We start from the raw sequence: 11,825 nt of genomic DNA on the forward strand, positions 1-11,825 counted from the left end.
GTAGAGACGAGGATGAGTAGCAATGAGGTGGTCAGCGAAGCTCTGAATGGCTTCCTCCTCAAGACCGATAGGGACGACTCCAACTTGTTTAGCAATTAGAAAGTCCCTACGAGCTCTTGTAATAGCACGGGCAGAGCCACAAGCTTCCGGGAGAATCAGAGAAGACTCCTCTACCACCGGTTGCACGACGACCTCATCAACCAAAACCCCTTTGACCTTCTGATTTCCTGCTGCCACGCCTTTCCTTGGTCGACCCCTCCTCCGCCGCTCCGACACAGAACCCACCTCACAACCCGCTGGAACCACACCTGCACCAGCACAAACCGGAGATGGGAGAGAGCAAAAATAGTCCAAGATTACTTCGCCAGCAGAGACAAGATCGCCTATTCCCAATTCAGGAAAAAGGGCCTCGCAAGAAACACGTTCCTCCTCACCAGAGGCTGAACCTCCCAAGAACCCTGAGACAATTGTCTTCGGGAAAAGAAGCATCGCCGGCCAGCCAGAGCAAGGAGAGTCCCTAGAGAGCTCTGAGATCATCCTGAGTTCGTCAACTGAAGGAGCAACAGCACGGCCAACCTTCACCGGCAATGGCGTAGGAAAGACCTCGGCAGCAAACGACCTGGCACTCCCCGATTTTGGAAATTTTGCCAACGCCACCGAAAGGATTGAACCCCCCACAAGAACTCCGTTGAGCAAATTTATCGCTGAAGAAGCTAGTTCTACCGATGAATACCTCACAAAGCCGAAACGGCTTTGCTCAACGGAGTTCTTGTGGGGGGTTCAATCCTTTCGGTGGCGTTGGCAAAATTTCCAAAATCGGGGAGTGCCAGGTCGTTTGCTGCCGAGGTCTTTCCTACGCCATTGCCGGTGAAGGTTGGCCGTGTTGTTGCTCCTTCAGTTGACGAACTCAGGATGATCTCAGAGCTCTCTAGGGACTCTCCTTGCTCTGGCTGGCCGGCGATGCTTCTTTTCCCGGAGACAATTGTCTCAGGGTTCTTGGGAGGTTCAGCCTCTGGTGAGGAGGAGCGTGTTTCTTGCGAGGCCCTTTTTCCTGAATTGGGAATAGGCGATCTTGTCTCTGCTCAACTTGTATTTGAATTTTGCAGCAACACCAATTTAATTTGTATGAACCAGCAGGACCAGCACTTTAAAACAGGATCATCAGCAGTAAAAATCACCTCAACAAGGCATCAAACATAACCGCAACAACATCCTCATAGAAGCACACAACAGCAACAACACTTTTCGTATTTCAGCAACAGATTGCATATCCAAAAAGTAATGACAGCAAAAAGGACAACAACAGCATCACAGGCATGGCGGCAGCGAAACACATAGTAGCATCAACACTATAGTCCTTCAAAATCAGCACCAACAACATAAAAAACGAGACATCAACAGCAACAGGTCCACAACACCAGCTCCAAGTTACAGCAATAGCAATTATTCAATAACAACATACCAACAGCAACTAGTAAAATAACAACAACCAGAAAATCATCATACAACAGCAAACCTGCAAGCTGAAAAAATTATACATTATCGAAATTAATAACAGCACCACTACCCTCACAATTCCACTCTCCAAACACTAATATTCCCCCATAAAACCACTTCCACCACTCATCAAAACGCACCCACAACATACCATCCCTATCACATGCCTCCTTTGCTAACGTGTCTGCTCTAGTATTTGCCTCACGACGTACATGAGCAACACAAAAACAATCCACCTCTTACCTAAGATGATCAATATTATGTAACAGATTCAACAACTTCCATGGACGATGAGAAGCCTCAAGAACCCAACCAACTGCCAATGTACTATCACTCTCTAACATTACATGATGAAAATTAAATTCTCTACAAAACTCCAACGCCAAAGAGATAGCATGAACTTCAGCCTCATAAGCATAAATTATTCCAACCGGTTTCGAAAAAATAGAAAGAACGATGAAGAGATACATAATAGAAAGAGAAGAGATTTTAACCTAGTTACTGTGAGAAAATATCTTCTCTTTTTCAGCGCCGCATGTTCTTTAGGACAAAACAACTCAAGTCGTGTTAAGAGAGAAGATCCTCCGACAAGGGTATTCGTGTGCAAGTTTTGCAGTCGTTCAGTAACGGCTACGCATTAGGTAGGTATCAAAATTCCCACAAGAAAGAACGTGTGACGGTGAAAAGAGAAGAGATTTTAACCTAGTTACTGTGAGAAAATCTCTTCTCTTTTCAGCGCCGCACGTTCTTTCTTATGAGAATTTTGATGTCCACCCAATGCTTGGCCGCTACTAATCGACTGCAAAAATTGCAAACGAATACCCTTCTTGTCGGAGGATCTTCCCTCTTAACACGAATTTAGCGTTTTGAACGAAAGTAAGTCTGTTCTATATTGTGATATTTTTGTTCAAGTGAAGTTTGTTCTAGTACCTTTAAAAAGACAACTTTGTTGTCCATGATATTCACACCTTACTCCAACAGCAGACTTCACTTGAACAAAAATACTGCAATGAAGAACATACGTGCTTTAGGACAAAACAACTCAAGTCGTGTTAAGAGAGAAGATCCTCCGACAAGGGTATTCGTGTGCAAGTTTTGCAGTCGTTCAGTAACGGCTTTGCATTGGGTAGGTATCAAAATTCCCACAAGAAAGAACGTGTGACGGTGAAAAGAGATGAGATTTTAACCTAGTTACTGTGAGAAAATCTCTTCTCTTTTCAGCGTCGCACGTTCTTTCTTGTGAGAATTTTGATGTCCACCCAATGCTTGGCCGCTACTAATCGACTGCAAAACTTGCAAACGAATACCCTTCTTGTCGGAGGATCTTCCCTCTTAACACGACTTTAGAGTTTTGAACGAAAGCAAGTCTGTTCTCTATTGTGATTTTTTTGTTCAAGTGAAGTTTGTTGTTGGCGTGAGGTATGAATATGATAGACAACAAAGTTGTCTTTGTAAAGTAACTAGAACAAGCAAACCACATAAAATGGTAAGATCTAAAATTGATTATCCAAATATATTTCACGCGTCTACTTTATAATGTAGATATATATAGATCGATTAATTTGATATTATTTGATTGGTATATTTAAAATTGTCAATACTCAATATGGATCGATTTGATTATGAACTAATTCTATAATTGGCTTTAAGTTTAAAGTCTCACTCTTTGAAATAATATTTTGTTTTTGTAGTATAGAACAATAACAGTTTCCATAGCTCCGAAGATGTTGAGATTTCTTTACCACAACACATAATCCCTACCAAGTAAAGGATAAATCAACGCATCATTGGAGAAACCGAAACATCTACTAAAGCGCAATGAATTAGCGAGATAAAATCCGTACGATTCCATTGTTGCATCAATAGTTTAAAATGGGATGGTGAAAAAATAATGGAGACCAAACTAGAATATTATTATCAATCAGTGTCAACTCATTTAATATAACTCATGAAAATGTATTGAAAACTCAACTCTCACAATTTGGGCTTTCTACTAGGAAAACTATTCATCAAAATATTCTTTCATGAACAACATTATAGCATCAATAATTTCTAGGCTAAAAAGCATTTTTGGCCCCTGATGTTTTAAGTTTGTGCAAATTCTGCCCCTACTCTATTTTTGTCGACGTTTCTACCCCTCATGTTTTCAAACAGTGCACCGTCTACCCCTCCGTCAGTCAGGCTTTCTCAGGAAAGGTTCATGAGTGGATTGGAGAGATGAAGAGGAGTATATGAATTTGATGATGATCAAGAAAATAATAAAAATTAAATTTGCTTGATGTATATATCAATTACGTATGTAACGGAACTGGTTAAATGCATGTTTTGCTACTTACAGGTCTTGAGTTTGAATCTCCCATGCCCCATTTTTCCAATTTCATTTGTAATTTCCACGTGGCAAATCCAAAAAATATAAATAAAAAAAAACCAAATCAGCTCATTCTGTTAGTTTTTTAACGTCCGACTGACGGAGGGGTAGACGGTGCACTGTTTGAAAACACGAGGGGTAGAAACATCAACAAAAATATAGTAGGGGCAGAATTTGCACAAACTTGAAACATCAGGGGCCAAAAGTGCTTTTTAGCCTAATTTCTATATTGTCAAACAACATTTATAAAAAAAAACACATAGAAACAATAATTATCATGTAATACATCTTTATCCAATGATGTTCAAACATAGGAAAGCATATGAGCTAATAATAACAAATATTGACAATGTCTATGAGAATGGAATTGCTCTTAAGATTGTTGAAAATATCTATAGAAATAAAATTATAAATATTATCAAAACAGTAGTCATAAAAAAAAAATGATAAAAGAACTTATCGATTTGGATGAGGCGTGGAGAGCGCTATACTTAAACGTATTTAACCAATAACTACCATAAGTAGATTACTCGATGTAGATAACATTACAACGAATAGCCTCAAGGATACGAAAACCACTACCTACTAACTCTGCACATAAACTAGCAAGGACACATGAATAGCTCTATAGATTGCTCATGTGAACTTTTCTCCATCATGTATTTAAAAACGAAGCTTCTTTTTCCTAACTAATTTTAACCAAAGAGCATCACCAGTAGTCGTAACTAAGGTAAAAATCATAAGTCGTACAATGATAAAACACAAGAAGGACATGTGACATTTTAGTTTTCATACTTAATAAAAATAAAACTTGTGTGTCTTGTAACGCCAATTTTTCTTAACTCTTTAGTAGTTGTAACCATCCAAAAACTATGATGAGAATAACATAACAAAGAAAATGGTAAAGGATGTTACTGGACCTATTTAATAATAAATAATATGAAACAATAAAATGCCTGACCAAAAGATGATATGAGTCTTTAAAATAAGTAAATAATTTAAATAAAAATATAACAAGATTCTTGTAAAGGTTCTAATAGGCTAACGAAAAATGAAACTATTTCATCACTTAGTTCAAAGATCCTAAACAATTTCAGAACCTCAACAAACTTTATTTTTTCTTTTTTTTATTTGCATGATTTTTTAATTCCCATTGTGTCTTCGGTAGAAGATCCTTCTGTTCATTGCATTCAAGCTCCATGTTAGTCTGCATCAAAGAAGTTGACTAAATTTTTTATTTTCATTTTAATGTATTGAACTTAGCTGTAAATAATATCGTTTTAATTTTATACCTCAATTCAATACTATGTATCCTTAATATTCAAAATATTAATAAGTTGGAACTTTTAGCAAAGTTATACCTTATTGGTTATATTATTTCTGTTCTTCCTTGTAGGCTTATCATGGATACATGCATTTTTCAGAGGTCCAAGTTTTGGTTCAGCATTGGAAAGCTTTAATTTTGTTAAATATTTATGACGTTGCCTCAAAAAACTGAAATAAGAATGCACTGGTCATAAATTTATTCAATAGAATAAAAAATATTAACAGTAGAACAAACTCTAAATGTTTCATACCGAACTTCATCTAAAAGTGTGTCTCTCTTTTGCTTTTCCGCCTGCAATTTCTTCTTCTTATCAATATTATCCTGTAACATTGTCATAGTTTTTTTATAAGGTGATTGAATTGAAACCCAAAGATTGTCCAACGGGCTGTGACACTTTCATTATGTGGAACTAGAAATCCAAAAAATGATACTACGACACAATTAGGTAAGTAAGTTAAGAACAAAGTAGTTAGTAGGTATACAAAAAATCAGAATTGAGTTGAGGAAGTTCTCAAAGATATAAGGTTTGGATGAAATAGTGGGTTCAACATGCACAAACCTGTTAGATAAATTGAAGAAGGACAATATATATGAAGTTCTGCACAAATATGACCCATGCAAAGTAGAAGTATAGTACATAAAACTTAGGTTGAAAAATCAAGTCACAATTACATTTGACATCGATAGTCATTTCAAAAATAAAAACTCTTTACCTAATTTTATCTTTTTCTTTTCCATCCAATTACACAATTTCTACAAAGTGTTGGACAACCAAATTCTAAAAGTTTCATTGCTACAACCATCACCAATTCAAATGTATACTCTTTTTAAATTTAAATCATCATAGAAATATATTTAGTGATATTAAAATAGAGTCCAAAACTTATTTAAAACAAGATATTGAAAAAATAAAATTAGTGTTTAGCTTCAAAATTAAAGATTCATTTTAGTAATGTGTTGTTTTAGTTTGAAACTCAAAATTATAATATACTACCTCATCCTAACTTATTGTTGTTTTAGTTTTTCCCCAATTTTTTAAAATTTGTGTTTTGGAAATTCAATATGATCTATCTCATTTTTCACATTTCCAACCTATTTCATTATTTTATCACTCAACTACTATAATTATATCTACAAACTATCATCTCCTAATTTCACAATCAATTTCACTATTTACTCAACCAATTAATAGCATTCCCCCTCTCTCTTTCTAGGTCACTCTCTCAACATACTCACTTTTTAAGTAAGGATAGTTTAGTCAAGTTATATTAATTTTTTAAAGCCAGCAACTCTTATGATAATTAAAAGTGAATTCAAGGGGTACCCAATACAAAAATACAAATTGAATAAAAGCCCATGGATCCGGCTCCCACATGGAACATTTATGACGTAAAATATAACTCATAAATCACAATTCCACAACTACTACAAAACATATACAAACAACATTTGGATTAGAATCCCAACAAAAAAAATATCATTTAAATGACTTATTTCTTGCCCTCAACCATCACTAAGTCTTTATCTTGACAAATTAAAAAAATTCTTTAGTGCATAACATTAAGATTTAGAAACCATTTCATTTCTCTTACTTTATATAGACCATATTGCTGTCAGCCAAATAATCATCCAAAGAATGTTTTTCTACATCAAGTTATATATCAATAAAAATACCCTTAAATTGAGTGCATTACCTTAAACAACACAAGATCAAAACATGTGTAGCAAATATTACATGGTTTGAGTGTAGGCTTCGAGAATATAAACAATGAAAATTAGGGATAGGAAGTTAATGAAACAATTAATCAACCATTAGGACCATAATCTAATGAACTATTTGGATGATAGCAAGTACCTTGAGAATATTGTTTATGAAATCAGTAATTGTGTCAATCCATATTTATAAGTGATGATATTGATTTTAACTAGCTGTGTGCTAATAGAGAAATATTTTATAGACACTCATTTGGGTGTCTATACCCAAATTAAAAGAGAATCAATTCATAATATGTTTGTCTAAGAGTTGATATAACCCTTTTCTTGTTTAGTTCATGATGGGAGGTAACACATTTTAAAATAAATATATTTTCTATGCCCTTACATTGAAATACAATTTTAGGTTTCAAAATATAAGTAATGACATTTTTGTTATAAGATTTATCTTTCTCGAAATCCCCAATTTTGGATTGGAGAGGTTGAGTTAAGAGGGATTTAGGGCCACTGTATTCCCCTTCCCTACAAAAGTTTGAACCAAGTACAAATTTCTCCTTTCTCCTCTCCATTCCCCTCAAATTAAACAATATGTATATGTAAGATAAGACTATATGCACATAATTAAAAATATCAAAGTGGAATAAATACAACAAAAAATAATAATATGAGGGAAAATAAATGACACTGACCTTTAGTAGCTTCAAATACTGTTCCGATAGTGATCCATAGCTGCTAGTAAGCTTTGAATTTTGGTCATAATCATGAAATTGAAGGGAATTAACCGAACACTTTTTCATCTTTATTCCTTAATTCTGAATTTCCAACGGAAAATAATGAGATTCTATTGAACAATTTTGTTTCTTCATATCTTTTCAAGAAATAGACCGCATCAATAACAAGGGGATTTGAGTGGAAGTACTCAAATTTTCATTAAGGAGAAAAGACAGGAAAAAAGTTATACAAAGATGAAAAGAAGAGTTGATTTGTTACCTTCGTAGAAGACTAAGAAGAGGAGGGCCTCTTGTGAACCCTAATACGTAATGAAGGAGGAGGAGGAGGAGAAGGAGAAGTATGCGAAGTAGAAGAATAAATTGTTTGGATGAAGAAATATGTGTGACATTAGGGAAAATATATACTCATAATTTTTTATTTTCCTTCATGGTATAAATATGTTTGAGGTCCTTGACTTTGTAAGAGGAATAAAATTAGGTCCTCGAAATTTTTCAAAATGTTATTCTTGAGAAATATATTTTTAATCAAATTAAGTCATTTTGTCTTCGTGTTATCAATTTTGACCAACCAACTGGGCAGTGGCGAGCCTTGTCAGCTAAGGGTGGCCACGTAGATGTTCTCACATCAGTTTTAGTTCTTGTAAATTTTTTAAATCATATTCCAATTACTCCTCTTCCACCACCATCTTCTTCCTCTTCCATTCCACCTTCATTTTCTTTATCTGTAGCGCATGCATTCCCAGGAAAAAAAACCAACAACTTAATCTTCTTCATCTTCCTTCTTCCACTCACCACCATCCTCTTCCTTAATCTCCTCACCCAAATTCATCAATGGAGAACTAGTCTCTCTCATCTTAAAAACCCAGAATACTTCTGAAAATATAGACCATCTAATCATTTATGGATCCACATGATCCATAAATATCACATTGGTCCCTCAACATATTTTCATACAACATGAACCACCCGGTCACCGTGAAGCTCCTGAACAAGTCAGCACAAGACAATTGCTATGAGAAGAAGGGTGTGCTCACTGTAAAGACGAACTTTTGTTTGAAACAAGGATAAAGAATCATCTATCTTTTGGCCCTTAAATTTTTTGAATCTTTCATCATCTCAGTTGGTTTCTCGAGAAACAAATAGGAAAAAAGAGCAGAACAGAGAAATCCACACACCAAAATATTACCTTTAGACTTTAGTGGCTTATCATATCGCAAAACAAAAACCCAATATATGATCTCATGTTTTTCGCTAGTAATGATTTAAGGTGCGTCCAATAAGGGTGAGATGTTCTACACATTAACTTTAAAAAATAGTTCTTAGTCCGTGAAGTCATGGAACACTTTTGTTTTTCTACCAAAATTTATTGGGACTAGAACTGATGCGAAAATGTTCACAGGCTGACTAGGCACTGAACAGTTTGTTGGTCAAAATTTATGACAAGTAGGAAAAATGACTTAATTTATTCTTAGGAATTTTTTATTTTTGAAGATTTCTTAATTAGGATAAATGATTAATTAAATTATTTTTTTGCCTTCTCGATCTATCTCTCTCAATGTATTTTTATCTTAATACAAGCAGCTTCTCTTTATCTCTTCATTATTTTTAATAGCTTCACTTTCAGTTTGCAAAATAAATGGCCACCACCACAGTGCCTGAAGTAGTTCTCCAATCCTCCACCGGGCAGCGGAGGATGCCGGTGATGGGCCTCAGCACTGCACCGGAAGCCGCCAGTATAATTAGTACGTAAGATGTAGTCCTTGAGGCTGTCAAGCAGGGATACAAGCATGTTGATGCTGTTGCAACATATGGAGTGGAGCAGTCTGTAAGAGCAGACATAGCAGAAGAACTTCAGCTTTGACTAATTACATCCAAAGATTACCTCTTTGTTACTTCCAGCCAGAGTGTGGATTATTGACAACCATCCTAAACTCATTGTTCCTGCTCTACAAAAATCTCTAAGGTGATGATCACAAGTGCTTTAATTTTAATTTTATAATTGGACTGATCCATCACTGGGCAAATTGCTCCTAAACAAGGAGCAGTCAAATACCCTATTGATGAAGTATTAGAGATCGTGGAATTTGATATGCAGGGCGTGTGATCTTCAATGGAGGAAAGCCAGAGACTTGGCCTCACGAAGGCCATTGGAGTCAACAACTTCTCTATCAAGAAGCTTGAGAAGTTTCTCATACGCTCATAAATTAGTTAAACACTTAATATTTTTGTTGTAGTGGGTAGTCCCCTAATGTGAAAGAAGTCATTGATTTTAATCCAAACAGATGGAAATTAACCTTGGTTGGCAACAAGTGAAACTTGGAGATTTTTCCAAGGAAGAGGCCTTGTATTGGCAATTTGGCATAACTGCTTTCTGACTCCTGAGGATGGGTGTCAGCAGGGGAGCTAATTTAGCAATGGACAATGACATCCAGAAAGAATTGGATACTCATGGCAAGACTATAGCCCAAGTATCTATCTACCATATATTAGTTTTTTGATGGTGTCTCACCATATATTTATTTCAAAGTAGCAATATTAGTGAATAGTGATGTAGCTCTAGCTTCTTTTTATTTTTTCTTTCTAAAGAGCTTGTCTTTTAACTGAACTATTGTTCAGAAAGTCAATCTCCAATCATTTTACAGATTTTTCTTCGATAGATATATAAACGTGTTAACTTTGGTTACGAAGAGCTGTGATAAGGAGAAGATGCAACAGAACTTGCAATCTTTGATGGGTCTTTGGCTAGGAATGATTACAAGAAAATAAGTGAAATCCATCAAGAGAGGCTGATCAAAGGACCTACCAAGCCTCTTCTCTATATCAAATAATCATGTGGAGCATGTTCATATTTACAACAACTCAAATGGTGGTATTGAGTTTAGAACCACCGAGGGAATACTGGTTATATGAAGGACACCATTATTTAATATACGCTTAATTCAGTTTTTACATAAATATGGCTTTAGTCCCTCGCTGGAGTAAGTGTGGGGACAGGTCCCTCATTTTTTGCAAAATGTTTGGTTTTGGTCCCTCCGATCGTTTTGGTCAATGTCAGAGCTCCGCCTACTATGTACAAAATTAGAAAAATGAAATATTGGACATTAAAATTATTTAATCACAATTATAATTAATAATAATTATTCAATAAAAATATATCAATAATCTGTTAGTTATTTTTTGGCTTAATTGCAACTTTAGTCCCTGACGTTTACCAATTCCATAATTTTAGTCCCCCACTTAATTTAATTACACGAATGGTCCCTGACTTTGCTGCTCGTCTGCAATGTTGGTCCTGTCGTTTATTTGTTAACGGATGAGGCTTACGTGGATGTCCAATTGGAGAGAGAAAGAAGGACAGAAGTGAGAGGGAAGCACGTGAGTTGCACGTGAGACATCTTCTACCCTCTTCCTCCTTAAAAAACAGAGCACCGTGAGGAAGAAGGTTGAATCAGTTGTTGGTCTCTAGGGACTCGTTCGTTCTTTATTTGCGGGCCTACACGGGCAAACCCGCTAACGTGCGGGGCGGGCTAGACCGCATACCCAGCTCTATATATATGTGTTTATCTATATAATCTACAAATATTCATAGCATTTATGAAATGTATATTTTTTTATATATTTAGTAAAATTAATAATATGAAAAAATTACATTATATTTTTATTTTTAAAAATTCTTATTAATAAATGAAGTTTTTTTTTTAATTTCTATTTATGCAATATGAAAAAGTAAGTTAGTTACATGATTTATTGTTGATTCTATTTCAATGTAAGTTTTTAATTATAGAAAATATTATCAGAATCGACACAATTAATATTTTAACTTACTATTTTATAACTCTTAAAAAAAAACTTACTATTTTATAACTCTTAGCATTTCTATTATGTTTTAAAATATATATCGTTTTACCAAAATAAATTTAATATATACATTTACCAAAATAGATTGTCATTTATTATGTTTTAAAATATATATCATTTTACGAAAATAATTTTTGAAGATCAATCAAATTGGAAAATATATGTAACAAAAAAAATTTGGTAAATATGAATTTATAGCTTGGTACCAAATGGAAAGTACCCGTAAAGATGGAACATGTGAGTTTATAGTATAGTAGCTTAGTGATTTCTCAGGGAGGGTTTGGCACCCCACCTATGGGGCTTGGCACCCCACTTTATCAAATACGGAATT

General features: G+C 35.0%; 1 pseudogene; it reads left to right on the top strand.

The window, feature by feature from the left end:
* Nucleotides 1-9,272: 9,272 nt before the first annotated feature.
* LOC130719031 (NAD(P)H-dependent 6'-deoxychalcone synthase-like) lies at nucleotides 9,273-10,464 on the top strand (annotated as a pseudogene).
* Nucleotides 10,465-11,825: the final 1,361 nt, after the last annotated feature.

Source organism: Lotus japonicus, chromosome 5 (assembly GCF_012489685.1).
Source record: "Lotus japonicus ecotype B-129 chromosome 5, LjGifu_v1.2".
NCBI lineage: Eukaryota > Viridiplantae > Streptophyta > Magnoliopsida > Fabales > Fabaceae > Lotus > Lotus japonicus.